We start from the raw sequence: 11,619 nt of genomic DNA, 5'->3' as shown, positions 1-11,619 counted from the left end.
TGAAGTTAAAGAGAGGATGGCTTCTACAAATGGATAATGATCCTAAACACACCTCAAAATCCATGGGGGATTACATCAAGAGGCGTAAACGGAAGGTTTTGCCATGGCCTTCACAATCTCCTGACCTCAACATAATTGAAAATCTATGGATAGACCTTAAAAGAGCAGTGCGTGACAGACAGCCCAGAAATCTCAAAGAACTGGAAGACTTTTGTAAGGAAGAATGGGCAAAGATACCTCAAACAAGAATTGAAAGACTCTTGGCTGGCTACTGAAGGAATCAGCCTTTCAGCATTACCATACCGCCATTTTGTCTCTTAGCCTAAGCTCTGCCATTTTAAGATAAGTATCCATTTTAAAACTTAGTACTTAAAGATGAATTTGTGTTTTAAGACTGTTTTTTACTTTCGATAAGAGCCTAAGGTTCCTCTTTTCCCTTCAGGTATAACTTCCCTTTTTCTTTTAGCTAGCACAAGACTGAAAGTCTGCGGTTGGATATATCCTGTTGCAAGATTATTAATAATTATAGCCAATGTTAAATAGGGAAATTGTCTACTTTCTATACTGAACAAAAGGTCATGTTTGACGCACTTAATAATAATTTACATAAATGCCAAATGATTGGGCATGACTGACGTATGTAATATTCTGATTGGTTTATGCATATCTGACAATTGATTGGTTCTTCTATTTCCATGCATTGTTTTAAGTTTCATATATAGGTTTAAACACGGAAGAATAAATTCAGTTCCTTCTGAGATACCACCTTGTGTCTGTGTGCATTTCCTGTGTCTCAGAGGGGGCTCCAGGCCTGAGGACAGACACTGATCAAGGCCAGGGACTGACGGGGGTCAGTGGCTCGAGAGGAACGACAGTCAATTCCTTTCAATTGGGGGCTCGTGTCCGGGATGAGATAATCACCCTTCGGTAAGTAAGATTTTTTGTCATTCTGCCAAATAAGTCTCTTGCCGTTAAGGCTCTGATAAAAATTTCATGCCCTATTGTAGCACTGGACCTCACGTCATAAGACGCCAGTGGCCAGGCGCAGAGTGCTGTGGGAAGCACTCTGGAAAGACCGGAGCAGTTTTGGGAACTGCAAGTCTCTTAAGAGAAGGGACTGAAAAGAGTTTCTTTGAGAAGAAACCAGAAAAAGTCCGGGGTTGATCAGTTCTGTCCTGCAACTCTTTGCTTTTCTTCCTATCGCATAGAAGTATAAGATAATTTGTTTGTGTGACACAAGTGTCCAGGTGGTAAGTGTATGGACCAGCGGTTACTGAAGGTATTGTCAATTTCAGTGTGACATGCCCCATCCCTTCAGCTAAACCTTATTGGTTGATGATCTGGATGGGGTGATTGCGTGGCAACACTGAGTTGGGTGCCTATGTAAATGTCTTGTTCAAATTGTGTTGTAGGCTTATTGTTAGAAAAAGTGGGAGGTAGTCAGAGTCAGGATATTATTAGAAGTATTGTATATCCAGGTTATAATCTCCACTTTTGGTCAACCACTAGAGAAAGACCCAATCAATATCTTAAGTCCAGACATTTTTATAAAGTAAATTGTCATTTGGAAGTTGACCCCTGTCTTTTGGGACAGCCTATAGGACAGATTTGTAACACAGACCTTTGTAAGTGTAAAAAATGGGAAGTGGTCGAAGTAAGGATAAACTCCCCCCCCCAAATGTTGGTGAGATATGTAAAGATTATGTAGCCCGTATCTGTGGGACAGATTACTATCTAGTTAACCCCTGGGTGGATAAATTAGCAGACTGGAGTGAATTCATGGGAAGTGTTGACCCGTTTCCCCGTGATGGGAGTAATGATACTTTTCATATGGATATGATTAGGGGTCTCTGTCTGGGGGATAAACAGGCTTTTCCATGGTATGAGGGAGATCCTGCGTGGGATCAGAAATATATGGCCAGAGGAGGACAAAATTGGTTAGAATTTGCCCCTCTCTGGTTTCATAGACAAACTGGGAAACAAAATAAAGCCAAAGCTAGAAATGTAGATGCCACTAAAAGACATGCATTAGAGTCAGAAATAGACAGACCCACACACCCTCTCATGCCATTCCCTCCCCCATATGTCCCACCTGTCCCACAGCCCACAAAACTTTATCCATCTCTAAGAAGATATTGATTTTTTAGCCAGACATTATGCAGTCCAGCACCCCACTGCACCTCCAGCACCAACACTTCCACAGACCCCTCAAATACCTAGTGCTGTTTACATTTGTACCACACAGCCTAGTACAGTTCAAACTCCCGCGCACTCCCAGGGTGTGGTTCAAATTCCTACCACACAGGGAGTGACAGGGGGAATAGCTGTTTCTTCAACTACTGAAGCAGATGACTCACTTGTTGATGATTCCGCTAGTTCAGGCTCTCTGCTGTTCAGAGCAGCTAATAGTCTAGGTATAGTGGACATGCTAAGTCCATCACACACACGCCATAATACCCAATATGGTATTGATTCCAATACACAACAGATGCCCTTCATGACAATAGGAGACAATCTATTAAAGATCCATTGAGATAGAAGACATAAATAGGATTGTCAAACATTGTCCAAGACCCACTGTTTCTTCAACGGCTACTGTGAGCTATTTGAAGAAAGCATGTAAAGGTAGAAATTACACACAAGAGGATATGCGCCTTATCCTCGATGGAATATTGGGACAAACATCCCCTTGGAATTGGGGTAATGTTGGGACCATATCCATCTTAGAAGCAGGCAACATTACTGCCACAAATTATAAATTAAACACAGAAGATGATAGGGACAATATGTGGAGAGAGGTCTCAGAAGAAATGGAATGAGCTTTCCAATCTAGATCCTCCCTCCCTACCGCAGTAGCCTGCAAGCAAAAGTCAGGAGAAACTGTGTTAGATTTTTGGAAAAGATTTAATGAGACATGGACACAAGAGGCAGGATTGACATTGCAAGACACCATGCATAGTCTACTGATTCAGACTTTCCTGTCCAATCTAAAACCCAGTGTCATGTTAACTGTAAAACAGATGATTTCTGAATGGCCCACTTGTACCAGAGAACAATTTCAATTAAAATTGACTGAGAAAGATGCTGCCGGATGTCTAGAGATACCCAAGGCGGTGGCCACTCATTTTCAGGAAGATCCTTTTCCCCACACAAACCCGCCGTACAAGAGAAGGGGGGGTTTCAATAACCGAGGCAGAGGCCGGTTTAGGGGAAGAGGGAGGAATAATAGGGGACGGGACACGGGTTGTTTCAACTGTGGGGCTGAGGATCATTGGAGAAATCAATGTCCATATGAAACTCAGGACCACGCCCAGCATAGCCCCTCCCCAGGCCAACCACAAAGGGACCTCCCACAGCAGAATGTGAGGTTTCCTATCTCTTGGCAGACACAATCACAAAATAAATGAAGGTGCCCAGAAGGTGGTATCCCAGCATTCCCGCTTGTCTCTCATTCTTATAAGGAACAACCCCTTGTATCCTTACATATACAGGGCAAATTAATCCCATTTTTGTTGGACTCCGGGGCCACTCGTTCGAGTCTGAGTGAGGATTATTATAAGGGAGAGGTAATGAATGCTGAACCTTCCATGGGAATAAATGGGATACTGACCAAGACTTATAAAACACCGCCTCTTCCAATTTTTGACCCCATACAGGGAATCACTCTGCTAGATCACTCATTCAGAATCATACCCAATTGTACAGTTAATTTGTTAGGGAGAGACCTCCTGGGAGAGTTGAACATCAACTTGAAATCCACAAAGAGAGGTGGTATTGTGGCTCACTCTGCCAAAATGCCAATCATCCCTGCCATGACAATGATTACTAAAGAAGACCCCTCATTTCCTGCTGGAATAATTAATGACAAAGTTTGGGCAAAAAGTGCCTTGGATGTGGGATCCATTTCCTGCACTCCATATAAGGCCACACTGAAACCATGGGCTCAACCTGTGTTTCACAAACAATACCCTTTGTCAAAAGAAAAGGAGGAAGGAATAACGCCCATGGTGGAACACTTTCTCAAGGAAGGAGTTCTTGAAGAGGTGATTTCACCATACAACAGCCCAATAAATCCAGTTAAGAAGCCGGACGGCTCTTACAGATTTGTGCAGGACCTGAGGGCCATTAATGATCTTGTGATTCCCATTGCCCCAATAGTGCCTGATGTACCAACACTCATTTCCTCCATCCCAGCTGATGCTGAGTTTTTCACAGTGATTGATCTGACAAATGCATTTTTTTCAATCCCTGTTGCCAAGGAGACACGCCCAATTTTTGCGTTTCATTACAGGAGAAAGACCCTTGCTTGGTGTAAGTTACCGCAAGGGTATGTAGATTTGCCTGTGGTCTACTCTGTCGTCCTCCAGGCTACCTTAAAGCCATGGACTCCTCGCCATGGTTCAGTTTTGGTTCAATACGCAGATGATTTGCTTCTCTGTAGTGTTAATCGGGCAGCCAGCCAGGGGGATAGTGTAGATCTCATGAACTGGTTATATGAATGTGGTCATAAAGTGTCTAAGAAAAAGCTACAATGGTGTCAGAAAACTGTTGAATACCTTGGTTTTGTTCTCACAAAAGGTGAAAGGAAAGTCAGCCACAAAAGAGCTGCGGCTCTTATGGGTCTGCCCCTCCCATTGACCAAGAAAGACATGCTCACCTTTCTTGGTATGATTGGTTACTGCCGCCAATGGATACCTGACTGTTCCTACTATGACAACATTTTGAGACAAGCCACAGGTTCAGAAATGTCCGATCTTGTGAAATGGTCAGATGATATGTGCAATGCTTTTGTGTATCTGAAAAATGCTATGGTAATAGCCCCTGGTCTTGGTCTGCCCGCATATGATCAAATGTTTCATCTGTATGCTAGGGAAAATTGTAAAACTATGGCAGGGATCCTGGCCCAGGAGCATGGAGGAAAACTCCGCCCTGTTGCTTTTTTCTCAAAAATGGTTCCAGTACAGGTCCAAGGCATGCCTGTGTGTCTCAGAGCACTAGCATCATGCGCTATGGTGGTCCAAATGGCTACGTCACTCACTCTGGGACATGAGACCACCTTACATACCACCCACAATGTGTCTATTCTACTCAAGAATATACATACCCAACACATGTCAGCCCAGAGACTTAGTGGATATGAGGTTATACTGTTGTCAAACCCTAAGTTGAGAATAAAATATACCTCTCCCACTTCAGGTCCAGCTCCAATTTTGAATGCCTTATTAGGCTTAAAGGGAGAGCAGGATGAAGTTGTTCCACAGCATGATTGCCTGGAATTGATTCATCAGGACACCTCCCCAAGACAGGATATGTCTTCTGTGGCTCTTCCAGAGGCACAGAATGTTTTTGTAGATGGCTCTTGCTCGAGACCCACTAATACTGTTTACCATGCAGGATATGCGGTGGTGCAGTTGCCAGATAAAGTACTTGAAGCAAAACCCATCCCATACCAGTCAGCTCAGGCCGCTGAGCTGATAGCCCTTACAAGAGCATGTCAGCTTTTTGAGGGACAGGATGTAAATATTTACACAGATTCCAGATATGCGTTTGGCGTGTGCCACGATTTTGGAATAATTTGGGAAAAGAGAGGAAAATCCATCTCACATTCATCTCTGGTGAAGGCTTTACTCAAAGCCATACAACTGCCAAGATCCCTTGCTATCCTACACTGTAGGGCACACACAAATGAACAAACTGATATTGCAAAGGGAAATGCTCTAGCTGACAAAGTAGCAAAAGAGGCGGCCCTTACCCAGCCTGCCATGATCCAGATGCCAATGCTCACCCCTGAAATGCCACTGTTGGATCAAACATTGCAGGATTTACAGACATATGCTACCTCAGAAGATATTAAGCAGTGGAATGCAGCTGGTGTGACCAAAGATCCATAAACTGGACTTTGTGTCAGAGGGGAGACCATGCATTCCAAAGGCTAGTGCACCTCTGTTCATCTCACAGTATCATGGAGTAGGTCACAGGGGATGGCAGGTTACATGTGAACTGCTGGATAATGATTTTTTCATTCCTGGCCTTCCCTCTTTGGTAAAATCTTATGTGTCTAGATGCATTACATGCATAAGGAATAACCCAAACAATCCTCACAAGGCAAGACATGAACACCTGACATACCCATCAACACCTTTTACCCACCTACAAGTAGACTTTACACACATGCCAAAGGTAGGAAAAAGACAAGAATATCTTTTGGTAATTGTGGACATGTTTAGCCGCTGGGTAGAAAACTTTGTAACCACAAAAGAAGATGCCCAAACTGTAGTGAGGATCCTCACACTGGAAATTATTCCCAGGTGGGGATGTCCACTCCAGATTAATTCTGACAACGGTCCAGCATTTGTGGCCAAGGTATGTCAGGAATGTCCCACTCCCTGGGCCAGACAGCCACTCATGGTAGAAAGAGGGGATTTGGAATTGATTCAGGAGGAATATGTGAGAAAACGTATTGAAACTTTGGACAAGGTTGAAAGAAATGTTGCTCGCACCTTTCCTCTTTCTTCACAGGAACCAACTCACTCTTTCCAAGTCGGGGACCGTGTGGTGATACAAGCCCTCCATAGGAATCGGAAGCAAGAGTATCCCTTTGGGCCCCCTACTTCTGTGATCGCTGTCACCAGGACCGCTGTCCTGACTGAGGATTCCAAGGCCTGGATCCATGCCAGTCGTGTAAAAAGGGTGAACCAAGCCCCTAAGAAGCAAGACAAAGACACAGATAGAGAAGAAGAAAAAGGAAGTGAAGCCGGTGTAAAAGTCTTTGAAGAAGATGACCTTTCTGATGCTCTCACAGAACTCTGGGCAGACATTTTGCTTCCTCATACTAGCAACCCTGACTGTGTTCCTCCCAGTATGGACAATAACTAACTGTATTTATCACCCAGATGATTATGGAGTGATTAAGAGTATATGTAATACCCCCATCCAAGCTAATGACCCAGATAATGCAGAACCAGTGCACACACAAAACCATAGTACACAACATTCTAGTGTCAGAAAGAAACGAGGTCTAACCCGCACTAAGAGAAGGATGAGAAGAATGTCAATACAAGATAAGGGATGGGGGTTACAGGAAACACCAGTCTTGACTACTGAGGATGTAAATCAGACCATAGTGTTTACTCTGACTAAAAACCAGGTGTTTGACCCGACTAAAGTTACTTATGATATTGGACCTTATAATGTGTACATGTGTGGGAGGAATAAGCCCTGTGGTTACTGGGAGAATATATGGTGGACAACAGACCCTCATAAATGGGAGACCCAATCAGCTAGAATTCCCCTAGAGGACATAGGCACCTATCAAAGAATCTCTATAGCAAAAGGCCAAGGGAATATCATTTTCACAATAAGGAACCCACAGGTCAGAGATAGTGGGGAATATAGGTTGGGAATAACTGTGTCAGGAACAGACCCCTGGGCCAACCTCATATTACAGGTAAAACCCTCCCCAAGAGTCCATGTCAATACCATAGACAATTCATTCCCCAAAGTTAGGGATCGACTGGATAATGAGGTGACAGGAGTAGTGATGCAATCAGAAGACAGATTAAGCATTGAAACTGGTTACTCTGACAAAAATGAATGGATTGAATGGGTGAGATGGACCACTAAGAGCAAGGGACAGGGAGACTGTGTTTCATGTGCCAATCCCCGCCCCCTACTTGCCACAGTTCCTTTGTTAGAAGAAGAAACTAATATGTCCTGCCTAATTAGAATGTATAAAGATAACATCACTGAGAAGGAATGTTCTGATTTTGTTAAGAAGTTCCCTGTTACCGGATTACGAAATTTACCTTTGGCCTCTAAACCGGTACCAGGAAATTTCACCTGCTTTGAACATGATGATGCTAAGGGTAAAGATTTAGGTACATTTCCACCTAATTACTGTATTAAGACCAACCGCACCTCCGCAGAAGGCTACCGGAAGGAATGGTTTCAGGACCACCGGCAGCAACTGTCAGATGTGTGGTGGCTGTGTGGAGATATGAGACTCAGAGCCAGACTCCCCAGCAGATGGAAGGGAAGCTGCGCTCTGACCCATCTTCTCATGCCTTTCTTATGATCAAAGTAGAAGATGGGATAAGAAGCTTGCCCATCTTGGAAAAATCCAGATCTAGACGGTATAAAAGAAATGCACCCAGTGGTTCCTTTGACAATAGAGTTTACATAGATGCTATAGGTGTACCAAGAGGAGTCCCTGATGAATTTAAAGCTCAGGACCAGATTGCTGCAGGGTTTGCCTCTATTGCTATATGGGTACAGCCTAACAAAAATGTGGATTGGATTATTTACATTTATTATAATCAACAAAGGTTTGTTAACTATACTAGAGATGCTCTAAAGGGGGTCTCTGCCCAACTTGATGCAACATCCCTTACTGCTTGGCAAAACCGCATTGCTCTTGATATGTTATTAGCTGAGAAAGGAGGGGTATGTAAAATGTTTGGTTCCTACTGCTGTACTTTTATCCCCAATAACACCGCTCCTGATGGAAGCATTACTAGAGCCCTTCAAGGTCTCCAAATGTTGTCTGAAGAATTGGCTGAAAACTCAGGAGTAGAAAATCCACTAGCTGGTTTATTTGAAAATCGGTTTGGTAAATGGGGAACCCTGATGAAAACTATGCTGATTTCCATAGTAATGGCTGCTGCAGTATTAACTCTGTGTGGTTGCTATTGTATCCCCTGCATCCGAGGTTTAATGCAGAAACTTATTGACGCCACCATTACTAGAACCATGTGGAATCAGTATCTTGATAAAGGACCTACTAAGGGCCCCAGGTACCAACCTGTAAAAAAGGTGTAAGGTCACGTGCGTGACCTAAGAGGGGGTTTGAAGGAATCAGCCTCTCAGCATTACCATACCGCCATTTTGTCTCTTAGCCTAAGCTCTGCCATTTTAAGATAAGTATCCATTTTAAAACTTAGTCAGTACTTAAAGATGAATTTGTGTTTTAAGACTGTTTTTTACTTTCGATAAGAGCCTAAGGTTCCTCTTTTCCCTTCAGGTGTAACTTCCCTTTTTCTTTTAGCTAGCACAAGACTGAAAGTCTGCGGTTGGATATATCCTGTTGCAAGATTATTAATAATTATAGCCAATGTTAAATAGGGAAATTGTCTACTTTCTATACTGAGCAAAATTTCATGTTTGACGCACTTAATAATAATTTACATAAATGCCAAATGATTGGGCATGACTGACGTATGTAATATTCTGATTGGTTTATGCATATCTGACAATTGATTGGTTCTTCTATTTCCATGCATTGTTTTAAGTTTCATATATAAGTTTAAACACGGAAGAATAAATTCAGTTCCTTCTGAGATACCACCTTGTGTCTGTGTGCATTTCCTGTGTCTCAGAGGGGGCTCCGGGCCTGAGGACAGACACTGATCAAGGCCAGGGACTGACGGGGGTCAGTGGCTCGAGAGGAACGAGAGTCAATTCCTTTCAGCTACAAAAAGCGTTTACAAGCTGTGATACTTGCCAAAGGGGGCAGTACAAGATATTAACTCTGCAGGGTGCCCAAACTTTTGCAGATGCCATTTTTTTGTTTTCTGTTATTTTGAAAGTGTAAATGATGGAAATAAAATCTAACTTTTGTTGACATATTATAAGAATGTCTAATCTGTAATTTGATGCCTTTTGGAGATTTTTCCATCTTTCCTTGGCTTCTTTATGCACATTAATACAAATATTTAGCTGGGGTGCCCAAACTTTCGATCCCCACTGTATATACCATGGTTTGTGGACTCTATAACTTTCCTACAGACTAATAATATACAATAATTTGGGTTATTTTCATAACAGAAACAAAGAAAAATGCGTGGTTTTTTTTTCAAAAGTTTGTGTTTTTTTGTTTATTTAGCAAAAAAAAACTCAGTGGTGAATAAATACCACCATAAAAAGCACCTTACAGCATCTGTCTCCATCCTGGGGATAATGGGATCCTGCCGACATTGGGGATCCCTGTAGACCTGCTCCGCTGCCTGGAGCGGGGAATCGGGTTCTGTTTGACCCCCATCCGTAGAGCTGGAGGTTCACGGCCTACGTGGCTTCCGAGAGGGGCCACACTATATGCCACGGCTCATATATCCCCTCCCCTCGATGTGCTAGTGTCCTGCGATACCATGGGCAGAGTTGCTTCCCTCTGATGTGGGTTCAGTTTCCACCTAGTTTAAACTTATTCAGTAATATTCAAGAAAATATTTTTCCTAACAAATTCATTCAAGACCATATTGCAAAAATGAATACACCTCAATGAAAGTCTTAGACGCAAAGCTAAGTTTTAGACAATAAAATCCTAATTAACAAGAATTCAACTACAGGTGAGTCTAAATATTCATTAAACAGGTGTACAGCAGTTGATTATAAAAGGGCATTACTTAACAAAGAAAACCCCTCCCATTTCATGCTGTCAGCAATGGCACCACATGGAAGAGAAATGTCACAAGGCCTGAGAAAGAAAATAATTTCTTTACACAAGAAAGGTGAAGGCTACAAGAAGATCAGCAACACTTTACTTATCAGTCAGAATTCTGTATCAAAAGTGATACAAAAATTTAAAAAATATGGAACTGCAACCATCTCACAGAGACTTCCAGGCTGTCCACGGAAGTTGACACCTCGACAAGAGCGTCTTCTGATGAGAGGGGTTAAAGAAAATCTCCATGCAAGTTCATTGCAGTTGTCTAAAATAGAAAGCAAAAACTGGGGCAATTGTTTCCTATGACGCAATATGGCGTATACTGCAATGGCATGCATAGGAATGGCATGCATGGGTGTCATCCACATAGGAAACCTCTCCCATGCACAAAAAATCCTGCCTAGAATTTGCCAGGGAGCATACTCAAAAAGAAGACTACTGGGACTCTGTACTCTGGAGTGATGAGACCAAGATAAATGTTTTTGGAACTGATGGCTTCAAAACTGTACGGTGTTGCAAAGGTGAGGAGTACAAAGAAAAATGCATGGTGCCTACAGTGAAACATAGTGGTGGCAATGTCCTTCTGTGCTGCCGCATGAGTGCTGCTGGTGTCGGGGAGCTGAATTTAATTCATGGTATCATGAATTCACTGATGTACTGCTCTGTATTGAAAGAGAAGTTGTGCACTTTTCCAACATGACAATGATCCAAAACACACATCTAAGGCCACTGTTGCATTTCTGAAGAACAAGGTGAAAGTGATTCAGTGGCCAAGTATGTCTCCTGATCTGAACCCAATCGAACACCTATGGGGAAATCTTAAAAGACAAGTTGAGCATCACTTTCCATCCAGCATCCAGGCTCTAAGAGGTTGTTCTCGAAGAATGGAAAAATGTAGATGTTGCAATGTTGCCAACTTGTTCATTCCAAGCTTAGAAGACTTGGTGCTGTCCTTACAAATCATGGAGGTCATACAAAATACTAGATATAGTAGTTTTTGTTGTGGGGTGTATTCATTTTTGCATCAACTAATTGGAGTAAAACTGAAGATTTTGTAATCTACGTTATACTATTAACCTTACTTTCATGTAATGAGCAAAACAAATGTTACATAAAACTCAGTTTTGCCAACATTTTGGAAATTGTTCTTGTGTTGAGATGTTGAATAAAATCTTACTTTT

Source organism: Staurois parvus, unplaced genomic scaffold (assembly GCF_062004578.1).
Source record: "Staurois parvus isolate SC_StPar_1 unplaced genomic scaffold, SC_StPar_1.0 ptg000197l, whole genome shotgun sequence".
Taxonomy (NCBI): domain Eukaryota; kingdom Metazoa; phylum Chordata; class Amphibia; order Anura; family Ranidae; genus Staurois; species Staurois parvus.
The sequence above is the reverse complement of the archived record's forward strand: the minus strand, read 5'-3'. Positions refer to the sequence as shown.